The sequence below is a fragment of the Heptranchias perlo genome, unplaced genomic scaffold (genome assembly GCF_035084215.1).
Source record: "Heptranchias perlo isolate sHepPer1 unplaced genomic scaffold, sHepPer1.hap1 HAP1_SCAFFOLD_63, whole genome shotgun sequence".
NCBI classification, from domain to species: domain Eukaryota; kingdom Metazoa; phylum Chordata; class Chondrichthyes; order Hexanchiformes; family Hexanchidae; genus Heptranchias; species Heptranchias perlo.
Window position 1 is genome coordinate 2,434,680 of NW_027139655.1, and position 13,474 is coordinate 2,448,153.

At 38.3% G+C, this 13,474-nt stretch overlaps 1 non-coding gene across 1 annotated transcript; it reads right to left on the minus strand.

The window, feature by feature from the left end:
- Window positions 1–336: 336 nt before the first annotated feature.
- Window positions 337–554, minus strand: LOC137317700 (small nucleolar RNA U3). Its single transcript, XR_010961746.1, has one exon. It is a non-coding gene; the product is annotated as a small nucleolar RNA U3 (small nucleolar RNA).
- Between the last annotated feature and the right edge of the window lie 12,920 nt (window positions 555–13,474).

A 13,474-nucleotide genomic window follows, 5' to 3' on the forward strand; every position in this document is an offset into this window, starting at 1 on the left:
ACACCTCGGAGAACTCCCCTCAAGTTCTTCGAAATAGCGTCATGCGATCTTTTACATCCACCTGAGACGGCAGGCGGAGCAACGTTTTAATCAGTAATGCAAGTCCCTCAGCACTGCAAGCCTAGATTTTGTGCCCCATTAACTACGTTATTTCAGTGACTGTGCCTAATCAGTTCAGTGATGAGTTCAAAACCGAAAAAGGAGGGGAAGAGCAACAGATAGCAGTACGAGCTCGGCTGAGGTAGCAAAGACTTACACTCTCGCTGGAGACAAGCACCTTTAAATATAAAATAATTACCGGATAAATATTGCTACTTTTGAGCTGTAGAAACAGGAACCACTCAGAATGCATTTCCTTCTTCCACTTCTCGCACACTGAGAGAAGGGAACGGTCATCAATGGCCACAAGCGCTGGTATAAAACAACACTTGCAACCCGCTTCACGCTCAGAAGGAAAAGCTCCATCTCCTCCTCGTGGTTAGTGAGACCAAACACTTCAGAACACATTTCTCAAGTTCAAAAACGATAGAAATGATCCCTGAAAGTATAGTCTTACTGAAAGGATGCCGCAACACCGCTCTCCACCCTCAGCGAGCCCCCTTTAACACATGCTGAGCGCGGACCAATTCTTCCACCATTCATTGCACCCGGCAGGGAATCGAATAAAAACGCAATTAATCTTCGCTTCACCTTTTGTAAACTTATAATTCTGGGAAAAAGAAATAGCGTTTATGTCGTGCAGCTATGACTCAGTAGGCACTAATTTGCATAATGTAGATACCAGCCTCCAGCAACTGTCCTGATCATAAGAAAATAAGAATGTAAGAAATAGGAGCAGGAGTCGGCCATACAGCCCCTTGAGACGGCTCCGCCCTTCAATCAGATCATGGCTGATCTTCAACCTCAACTCCACTTTCCTGCTCGATCCCCAGATCCCTTGATTCCATCCAGAAGGACAAGAGCAGCAGGTACATGGGAACAACACCACCTGCAAGTTCCCCTCCAAGTCACACACCATCCCGAATTGAAAATATATCGCCGTTCCTTCATTGTCGCTGGGTCAAAATCCTGGAACTCCCTACCTAACAGTACTGTGGGAGAACCTTCACCACACGTACTGCAGCGGTTCAAGGAGCCGGCTCACCACCACCTTCTCAAGGGCAATTAGGGATGGGCAATAAATGCTGACATCGCCAGCGATGCCCACATCCCACGAACGAATAAAAAAAATCCAAATGTCTATCCACCTTAGCCTTGAACATACACAACGACTGAGCATCCACAGCCCTCTGGGGTAGAGAATTCCAAAGATTCACCACCCTCTGAGTGAAGAAATTCTTCATCATCTCAGTCTTAAATGGCCGACCCATGATCCTGAAACCATGCCCCCTATCTAAACTGTCCAGCCAGGAGATACAATCTCTCAGCATCTACCCTGTCAAGACCCGATGATTTACACAGTGGGTGGGTGACCCAGCACTGTGATCATTGATTCACACAGTGGATGGGTGACCCAGCACTGTGATCATTGACTCACACAGTGGGTGAGTAACCCAGCACTGTGATCATTGATTCACACAGTGGGTGAGTGACCCAGCACTGTGATCATTGATTCAAACAGTGGGTGAGTGACCCAGCACTGTGATCATTGATTCACACAGTGGGTGAGTGACCCAGCACTGTGGTCATTGATTCACACAGTGGGTGGGTGACCCATCACTGTGATCATTGATTCACACAGTGGGTGGGTGACCCAGCACTGTGATCATTGACTCACACTGTGGGTGGGTGACCCAGCACTGTGATCATTGATTCAGACAGTGAGTGCTTGACACTTAAACTGTGATCATTGTTCCACAGTTATGTCCTGTCCCACCGGCAGGTCAGGCTCACCAGGGCTGGCAGTACAGCTGTATACAGTCAGGGGAGAATGGCCCTGGAAGTAGTTAACATTGACTCAGGACCCCAAGAAGTCTCATGTCATCAGGTCAAACATGGGCAAGGCAACCTCCTGTGATTACCACCTACCGCCCTCCCTCAGCTGATGAATTAGTCCTCCACCATGTTGATCACCAATTGGAGGAAGGACTGAGGGTAGCAAGGGCACAGAATATACTCTCGGTGGGGGACTTCAACGTCCATCACCAAGAGTGGCTCAGTAGCACCACTACTGACCGAGCTGGCCGAGTCCTGAAGAAAACAGCTGCCAGACTGGGCCTACGACAGGTGGTGAGTGAACCAACACGAGGGAAAAACCTACTTGACCTCATCATAAGACCTGAAGACCATAATAGATAGTAGCAGGAGCAGGCCATTCGGGCCCTCGAGCCTGCTCCGCCATTTAATGAGATCATGGCTGATCTGATTTTTACCTCAACTCCAATTTTCCGCCTTTTCCCCATATCCGTTGACTCCCTTGCTGATCAGAAATTTGTCTCACTCGGCCTTGAATGTATTCAATGACTCAGCCTCCACAGCTTTTTGGGGTAAAGAATTCCAAAGATTCACGACCCTCTGGGAGAAGGAATTCCTTCTCATTTCCTTCTTAAACGGGCGACCTCTTATTCTGAGACTATGTCCCCTAGTTTTAGATTCCCCCATGAGGGATAACATCCTCTCAGCATCTACCCTATCGAGTCCCCTCAGAATCTTGTATGTTTCAATAAGATCTCCTCTCATTCTTCTAACCTCCAATGAGTATGGACCCAACCTGTTCAATCTTTCCTCATAAGACAACCATTCCGTCCCTGGAATCAACCTTGTGAACCTTCTCTGAACTGCCTCCAATGCAAGTATGTCCTTCCTTAAATAAAGGCACCAGAACTGTACGCATTACTCCAGGTGTGGTCACACCAGCACCCTGTACAGTTGTAGCATGACTTCCCTGTTTTATATTCCATTCCCCTAGAATTAAAGGCCAATATTCCGTTTGCCTTCCGGATTAACTGCTGCACCTACATGTTGACTTTTTGTGTTTCATGTACAAGGGCACCCCGATCCCTCTGTACCGCAGCATTTTGTAGTATTTCTCCATTCAAATAATATTTTGCTTTTTATTTTTCCTCCCAAAGCGGATGACTTCACATTTTCCCACATTATATTCCATCTGCCAAAATGTTGCCCATTCGCTTAACCTGTCAATATCCATTACCAGACACTTTGTCTCCTCATCGCAACTTGCTTTTCCACCTGTCTTTGTATTATCAGCAAATTTGGCCACAAGACACTCTGTTCCTTCATACAAGTCATTGATGCATATTGTAAATAGTTGAGGCTCCAGCACTGAGCCCTGCGGCACCCCACAAGTTACAGATTGTCATTTTTAAAATGACCCTTTTATCCCGACTCTCTGTTTTCTGTTAGTTATCCAATCCTCTATCAATGCCAGTATATTACCCCCAATACCATGAGCTCTTAGCTTGCGCAGTAATCTTTTATGTGGCACCTTATCGAATGCCTTTTGGAAATCCAAATATACTGCATCCATTGGTTCCCCTTTATCCACCCTGCCCGTTACTTCCTCAAAGAACTCTAATAAATTCGTCAGACACGATTTCCCCTTCATAAAACCATGTTGACTCTGCTTGATCTTATTATGAGTCTCTAAATGTCCTGCTGCTACTTCCTTAATAATGGTTTCTAGCATTTTCCCAATGACAGATGTTAGGCTAACTGGTCTATAATTACCTGATCTCTGTCTCACACCCTTCTTGAATAGAGGTGTTAGGTTTGCGGTTTTCCAATCCGCTCGGACCTTTCCAGAATCTAGTCAATTCTGGAAGATTACAACCAAACCATCCACTATCTCTGTAGCCACTTCCTTTAAGACCCTCGGATGCAAGCCATCAGGTCCAGAGGACTTGTCAGCCTTTAGACCCATTAATTTACCTTGTACTTTTTCTCCAGTGCTCGTGATTGTTTTTAGTTCCTCTCTCCACTTTGTCCCTTGGTTTTCTGCTATTATTGGTACATTATTAGAGTCTTCTACTGTGAAGACAGATACAAAATATCTGTTCAATTCCTCTGCCATTTCCTTGTTTCTGTTATTATTTCCCCAGTCTCATCCTCTAAGGGACCAATGTTTACTTCAGCTATCCTTTTCCTTTTTATATACTTGTAGAAGCTTTTACTGTCAGTTTTTAATATTTCTTGCTAGTTTACTCACATGATTGATTTTCTCCCTCTTTATTGTTCTTTCAGTCACCCTTTGCTGGTTTTTAAAGTTTTCCCAATCTTCGGGCTTACCAGCAATCTTTGCCATGTTGTATGCTTTTTCTGGTCCCATCCTTGACTTCCTCGGTTAGCCATGGTTGGTTCATCCTTTTTGTGGCATCTTTCCTCCTCACAGGGATATATTTTTGTTGCGAGTCATAAAATATATTTTTTAATGTTTGCCACTGCTTATCTACCATCATACCATCTAATCTCTTTACCTAGTCCACTTTAGCCAATTCCGCCCTCATTCCTTTATAATTGCCCATATTTAAGTTTAATATAGTAGTTTCAGACCCAAAATCCTCGCTCTCAAACTGGATGTGAAATTCTATCATGTTATGATCACTGATTCCCAAGGGATCCTTTACTTTGAGATCATTTATTAAACCTGTTTCGTTACCCATTACCAGATCCAAAATGGCGTGTTCCCTTGTTGGTTCCCGACGTATTGATCGAAGAACCAGTCACTACTATACTCTATGAATTGTGATCTCACGGTGTGACCTATCAAGTAAAAGGGGCCTCACCCTGTGATCTCACAGCGGGGTCGGGAGGGGGGTGATGAGACCCGTCCAGTTAAAGAAGCCTCAAGCATCATCTTCCGGTCCAGAGTCCGCTCCGTGGAGCAGGACGAGAAGTGCTTGCGCTTCTTCTTCCAGAAGCTGCACCGAGAGACCTCTGGTGATCAGCAGCCTGAAGGAGGAAGAGTGCTCGGTGACGTCTTCACAGACCAAAATACTAAAGATCAGCAAATCTTTTTATGCCGGACTTGCTGAACTTCAAGGCCAACCCACCTTGTACTGTACAGAATGTAATATTAGATATGTACTGAGTTCACCCCACCTTGTATTGTACAGAATGTAATATAAGATATGTACTGAGTCCACCCCTTTGCATTGTACAGAATGTAATATAAGATATGTACTGAGTCCACCCCACCTTGCATAGAATGTAATATAAGATATGTACTGAGTCCACCCCACCTTGTATTGTACAGAATGTAATATAAGATATGTACTGAGTCCACCTCACCTTGCATAGAATGTAATATAAGATATGTACTGAGTCCACCCCACCTTGTATTGTACAGAATGTAATATAAGACATGCACTGAGTCTACCCCACCCTGTATTGTACAGAATGTATATTAAGATAGGTACTATGTCCACCCCACCTTGTATTGCACAGAACGTAATATAAGATATGTACTGTGTTTTGCATTGAATTAATGGGATGACAGTGTGTGCGAACTATTTTGTATTGCTTTGAACTGTAATTGTGACTTTTACGCTGAACTGTGTGTATCCTTAAATTTTATGAAATAAAGTATATTTTGAAATTTTAAAAATGTTGCTGCTCAAAGCCGCTCCCTGCCGGTGAGCAGAGAAAAATACTCGAGTGAAACAGCCGTGTTCGGGCAGGCACAGAAAGCTTTCAGGTTTGAGAAAGGAAAAGAGGTGTCAACATCTTGAGCTGTCGGCTGCCTGGAAAGTTAAAAGAGCGGCCTTGAGCTAGTTGCTGCTTAATCCAAAAGTGTCCTTGCTCCTTAAAACTGGAATTGAAACAGTAATCTAAGATTGATGTTAATGAACTATTCTCTACTCCACCAGCTGAGCTAAGGAAGGGAAGCAGCAAAACTCCCTCTCTTTGGTGATTGTTCACCATGCACCTTTTGACACTCCCGGACTCGTGGAGTCGCGTGTGCATGACCGAGTCTGACTCGGTACTGGCTCAATTCACAGCACTGTGGGAGTGTGAGGGGCTACTTACTCAACGCACACTGGAGCAATGGATAATTTATCCAGACGATTGTAAGATCGACTCCGATCTGCCTGGATGACTTTTGCAAACTGCCCATTACTTTTTGACTTTTGGTCTACTCTTGTTCCGATCTTCCAATGTACATATGTGTCAGCTTTCTGTGTTTATAAACACAACGGTGTATTCCACTCCGTGTCCAACACTGTGAGGCCTCCCCTGGTGTATCAGCTTTCAGTGTTTATAAACACTACAGTGTATTTTACTCGGTGTACAACAATGTGAGGCTTCCGCTGGTGTGTCAGCTTTCTGTGTTTATAAACACTGCAGTGTATTTCACTCCGTGCCCAACACTGCGAGGTCTCCCCTGGTGTATCAGCTTTCAGTGTTTATAAGCACTTCACTGTATTTTACTCGGTGTACAACAACGTGAGGCTTCCGCTGGTGTGTCAGCTTTCTGTCTTTATAAACACTTCACTGTATTTCACTCCGTGTCCTACACTGTGAGGTCTCCCCTGGTGTGTCAGCTTTCTGTGTTTATAAACACTTCACTGTATTTCACTCCGTGTCCTACACTGTGAGGCCTCCCCTGGTGTATCAGCTTTCTGTGTTTATAAACACTTCACTGTATTTCACTCCGTGTCCTACACTGTGAGGTCTCCCCTGGTGTATCAGCTTTCTGTGTTTATAAACATTCACTGTATTTCACTCCGTGTCCTACACAGTGAGGCCTCCCCTGGTGTATCAGCTTTCTGTGTTTATAAACACTTCACTGTATTTCACTCCGTTTCCAACACTGTGAGGCCTCCCCTGGTATGTCAGCTCTCTGCATTTATAAACACTTAAAAGTGTTTCTCTGCATTTCCAACACTATGAGACCTCCCCTGGTATGTCAGCTCCCTGTGTTTATAAACACTTCACTGTATTTCACTGCATTTCCAACACTGTGAGGATCCCCTGATGTAGCAGCATTCAGTGTTTATATATGTGAGTTGGCGAGAGTGCTGGAGAAATGAAGGCTTGAGATGGCAGAAGCACAGGGTCTCAGCAGCAGTGGGACCAGGACTGTACTTTGTAAATGGTGCAGGGAAACAGCAGTGGGAACGGAAATCACAAAATCACAAGAGACTTAGAGGCCCATGTGTATACACTACAATGCATTCCACTGCATTTCCAAAACAATGTGGCCTCCCCTGGTATGTCAGCTCTCTGTGTTTTTTAACACTTCACTGTATTTCACTCCGTGTCTAACACTGTGAGGCTTCCATTGGTATGTCAGCTCTCGGTATTTATAAACACTTCAAAGTATTTCACTGCATTTCCAACACTGTGAGGCCTCCCCTGGTAAGTCAGCTCCCTGTGTTTATAAACACTTCAATGTATTTCGCTGCATTTCCAACACCGTGAGGCCTCCCCCGATGTGTCAGCTCACTGGGGTATAAATTGGGTCGTGTACCGCCCGCCCAATTTAACAATTGATTGTCGCTTTATTCACTGTGCATTGGTTATCATGCCCAATTTAACAATTAAGTGTAGCTGTAATCAATGTGTGTAGGTTATCAGGACCAATTTAAAAATTAACTGTAATTTTAATTACTGTGCATTAGCTATTAGGTCCAATTTATCAATTAACTGCAGCTTTAATCTCTGTGCATCAGTTATCATGCCCAATGTAACAATTACCTGTAGCTTAAATCAATGAGGATTAGTTATCATGCCAAATTTAAAATTGAACTGTAGCTTCAATCTATGTGCATTAGTTACAATGTCCAATTTAACAATTAACTGTAACCTTAATCCCTGTGCATCAGTTATCATGCCCAATTTAACAATTATCTGTAGCTTTAATCCATGTGCTTTAGTTGTCATGCTCAATTTATCAATTAATTGTAGCTTTAATTATTGAGCATTGGTTATCATGCCCAATTTTAATAATTAACTGTAGCTTTAATCCCTGTGCATTTTTAATCAGGTCCAATTTAACAATTAACTGTGACTTTAATCCTTGTGCATTGGTTATCATGAGCAATTTAACAATTAACTCTTGGTTTAATCAATGTACATTTGTTATCATGCCAAATGTAACAATTAACTGTAGTTTTAATCATTGTGCATTAGTTATCATGCTCAATTTCACAACAGGCTGTAGCTTTCATCAATGTGCATTAGTTATCATGCCCAATTTAACATTTAACTGTAACTTTAATCCCTGTGCATTTGGTATCATGCTCAATTTAACAATTATCTGTAGCTTTAATTAAAGTACATTAGCTATCAGATCCAATTTAACATTTAACTGCAGCTTTAATCCATGTGCATTTCTTATCAGGTCTAATTTTAAAATAAACTGTAACTTTAATTCCTGTGCATTAGTTATCATGCTCAATTTAACAATTAACTGTAGCTTTAAGCTCTGTGCATTGGCTATCAGGTTCAATTTAACAATTAACTCAAGCTTTAGTCCCTGTGCATTAGTTATCATGCCCAAATTAACAATTAACTGTTGCTTTATTCCCTGTGCATTGGTTATCAGGTCCAATTTAACAATTAACTGCGACTTTAATCCCTGTACATTGGTTATCATGAGCAATTTAAAGATTAACTGTAGCTTTAATCCCTGTACATTAGTTATCAGGCCCAATTTAAAAATTAACTGTCGCTTTAATCTCTACGCATTAGTTATCATGCCCAATTTAATAAATAATATAGCTTTAATCCCTGTGCATTTGTTATCATGCCCAATTTAATAATTAACTTTCGCTTTAATCTCTGCGCATTAGTTATCATGCCCAATTTAACAATTAACTGCAAATTTAATCTTTGTAAATTATTTATCAGGTCCAATTTAACAAATAACTGTAGCTTTAATCAATGTGCATTGGTTTAAAGATCCAGTTTAACAATTAAATTTTGCTTTCAACTCTGTGCATTAGTTATGATGCCAAATTTAACAATTAACTGTACGTTTAATCTCTGCGCATTAGGTATCAGGTCCAATTTAACAATTAACTGTAGCTTTAATCCCTTGCATTGGTTATCATGAGCAATTTAACAATTAACTCTAGGTTTAATAAATGTACATTTGTTATCATGCCGAATCTCACAATTCACTGTAGTTTTAATCATTGTGCATTAGTTTTCATGCTCATTTTAACAACAGGCTGTAGCTTTCATCAATGTGCATTAGTTATCTAGCCCAATTTAACATTTAACTGTAACTTTAATCAATGTGCAATAGTTATCAGGTCCAATTTAACAATTAACTGCAGCTTTAATCCATGTGCATTAGTTATCAGGTCTAATTTAAAAATAAATTGTAACTTTAATTACTGTGCATTAGTTATCATGCTCAATTTAACAATTACCTTTAGCTTTAATCAATGTGCATTAGTTATCAGGTCCAATTTAACAATTAACTGTAGCTTTTATCTCTTTGCATTGGTTATCAGGTCAAATTTAACAATTAACTGTAGCTTTAATCCCTGTACATTAGTTATCAGATCCAATTTAAAAATTAACTCTCGCTTTAAACTCTGTGCATTAGTTATCATGCCCAATTTAACAATTAACTTTCACTTTAATCAATGTGCATTAGTTATCAGGTCCAATTTAACAATTAACTATCGCTTTAATCTCTGCGCATTAGCTATCATGTCCAGTTTCACAATTAACTGTAGTTATAATCAATGTGCATTAGTAATCATGCCAAATTGAACAACTAACTGTACCTGTAATCCCTATGCATTAGTTGTCATGCCCAATTTAACAATTAACTGTAGCTTTAATCAATGTGTATTCGTAATCATGATAAATTTGAAAATTAACTGCAATTTACTGTAGCTTTAATCTCTGTGCATTAGTTATCATGCCCAATTTAACAATTAACTGTAGCTTGAATCAATGTGCATTAGTAATCATGTCAAATTTAACAATTAACTGTAATTAACTGTTGCTTTAATCTCTGTGCATTAGTTATCATGCCCAATTTAACAATTAAATGCAAATTTAATCTGTGAATTATTTATCAGGTCCAATTTAACAAATAACTGTCGCTTTAATCAATGTGGTTTAGTTATCAGGTCCAATTTAAAAAGTAACTCTAGCTTTAAACAATGTGCATTTTTTAACGGTCCAGTTTAACAATTAAATTTTGCTTTCAACCCTGTGCATTAGTTATCATGCCAAGTTTAACAATTAACTGTAAGTTTAATCTCTGCGCATTAGTTATCAGGTCCAATTTAATAATTAACTGTCGCTTTAATCTCTGTGCATTGGTTAGCCGGTCCAATTTAACAATTAACTGTGACTTTAATCCCTGTGCATTGGTTATCATGAGCAATTTAACAACAGACTGTAGCTTTCATCTCTGTGCATTAGTTATCATTCCCAATTTAACAATTAACTGTAGCTGTATTCTCCGTGCATTGGTTATCATGCACAATATAACAAATAATGTAGCTTTATTCCCTGTGCATTTGTTATCATTCCCAATTTAACAATTAACTGTTGCTTTAATCTCTGTGCATTAATTACCATGCCCAATTTAAAAATTAACTGCATCGTTAATCTCTGTGCATTAGTTATAATGCCCAATTTAACAATTAACTTTAGCTTTAATCAATGTGCATTGATTATCATGCCCAATTTAACAATTAACTTTGATTTTCATCCGTTTGCATTAGTTATTATGCCCCATTTAGCAACTAACTGTAGCTTTAATCAATGTGCTTTGGTTATCAGGTCCAATTTAACAATTAATTGTGACTTTATACCCAGTGTATTGTTATCATGCCCAATTGAACAACTAACTGTAAATTTCTCCCTGTCTATTAGTTATCATGATCAAATTATCAAACACTCTTAAGTTATTACCCAGTGTATTAGTTTTTATGTCATATTTAACAACTAACTGTAACTTTATCTCTATGTGCATTTGTTATCATAACCTTTATTTACCTGTATACTGGTCAACATGACCAATTTAGCAATTAGCAATAAGCTGATTCGACTGTTTATTAGTCAGCATGTCCAATTTAACAACTAACTGTAACTTGAATCCTTGTATATTAATTATCATGTCCAATTTAACAGCAAAATTATTCCATCATATATTGGCTATCATGACAAAATTAACAAACAACTATAAATTTATTCCCCAGTGTATCAGTTTTCATGTTCAATTTGACAATTAACTGTAACTTTATTCCCCTGTGTATTAGTTATCATGTCCATTTTTACAATTAACTGTAACTTTATTTCCTTGTGTATTCGTAATCCTGTCCAATTTAACAATTAACTGCAAGGCTTTTACGCTGCGTATTGATTACCATGATGACATTAACAAACAAATGTCCATTCATTTCCCCGGTGTATTTGCTGATGTGCCCAATTTAACAATTTATTGGTGTTCTTTAGTTATTATATCCAAGTGGACAATTAACTGAGATCTTATTGCCCGAGTGTTATTTATCATGCCCGATTTAACAATTAACACTGACTTCATCCACTGTGTATTGGTCATCATGACCATGATAGCTATTTGACAGCGGAGTAAAGTAACAATAATTTTTAAATTTGATATGAAAGCCAATAGGGAGGGAAATTAACTGCTACCTTATTCCGTTATATATTAGTTATTATGCCCAATTTAAATATCAACTATAACTTTAATCCCTGTGTATTAATTATCATGCTCAATTTAACAATTAACTGTAACTTTAATCAATGTGCTTTGCTTATCAGGTCTAATTCAACGATTAACTGTGACTTATACCATGTATATTGTTTATAACATCCAATTTAACAATTAATTGTTACTTCATTCCCTCTATATTGTTATCATGTCCAGTTGAACAACTAACTGTAATTTATCCATGTGCATTTGTTATCATGAACAAATTATCAAACAACTGTAAATTTATTCCCCAGTGTATTAGTTATCATGTCATATTGATCAGCTAACTGTAACTTCATTCTTATGTGCATTTGTTATCATGTCCAATGTATTCATTAACTGTAACCTTTATTCGCCTGTATACTGGTCACCATATCCAATTTGCAATTAGTATAACTCTATTCAACTGTCCATTAGTTAGCATGTCCAATTTAACAACTAACTATAACTTGAATCCCTGTCTATTGGTTATCATGTCCAATTTAACAATTAGCAGCAAAATTATTCCACCATGTATTGCCTATCATGACAAAATTAACACAAAACTGTAAATTTGTTCCCCTGTGTATTAGTTATCATGTCCAATTTAACAATTAACTGCAAACTTATCCACGTGTATTGGCTATCATGATAAAATTAACAAACATTGTAAATTTATTCCCCGGTGAATGTGTTACTATGTCCAATTTAACAATGAACTATAACTTCATTCTCTCGTGTATTGGTAATCATGTTCAATTTATTCATTAATTATACATTTTTCCCTTGTCATTATCATGCTCATTATAACAATTAACTGTAACTTTATCACAGTTAATTGTTAAATTGGACCTGATAACCAAAGCACATTGATTAAAGCTACAGTTAATTGTTAAATTGGGCATTATAAATAATGCACAGAGATTAAAGATGCAGTTAATTTTTAATTTGGACTTGATAACCAATGCACAGAGTTGACAGTTAAATATTAAATTCGACATGATAACTAATGCACATTGATGAAAGCTACAGTCTGTTGTTAAAATGAGCATGAAAACTAATACACAATTGTTAAATTCGGCATGATAACAAATGTACATTGAATAAACCTACAGTTAATTGTTAAATTTCTCATGATAACCAATGCACAGGGATTAAAGCCACAGTAAGTTGTTAGGTTGGACCTGCTAACCAATGTACAGGGATTAAAGCTAGAGTTAATTGTTAAATTGGACCTGATAACTAATGCGCAGAGATTAAACGTACAGTTAATTGTTAAATTTGGCATGATAACTAATGCACATTGAGTAAAGCTACAGTTAATTTTTAAATTGGGCATGACAACTAATGCGCAGAGATTAATGCGACAGTTAATTGTTAAATTGGACCTGATAACTAATGCACATTGATTAAAGTGAAAGTTAATTGTTAATTTGGGCATGATAACAAATGCACAGGGATTAAAGCTATCTTATTTGTTAAATTGGACCTGATAACTAATGCACATTGATTAAAGTGAAAGTTAATTGTTAAATTGGGCATGATAACTAATGCGCAGAGATTAAACTTACAATTAATTGTTAAATTTGGCATGATAACTAATGCAGAGGGTTGAAAGCAAAATTTAATTGTTAAACTGGATCTTTAAACCAATGCATATTGATTAAAGCTACAGTTCGTTTTTAAATTGGAACTGATAACTAAACCACATTGATTGAAGCGACAGTTATTTGTTAAATTGGACCGGATAAATAATTTACAAAGATTAAATTTGCAGTTAATTGTTAAATTGGGCATGACAACTAATGCACAGAGATTAAAGCTAGAGTTAATTGCAGTTAATTTTTA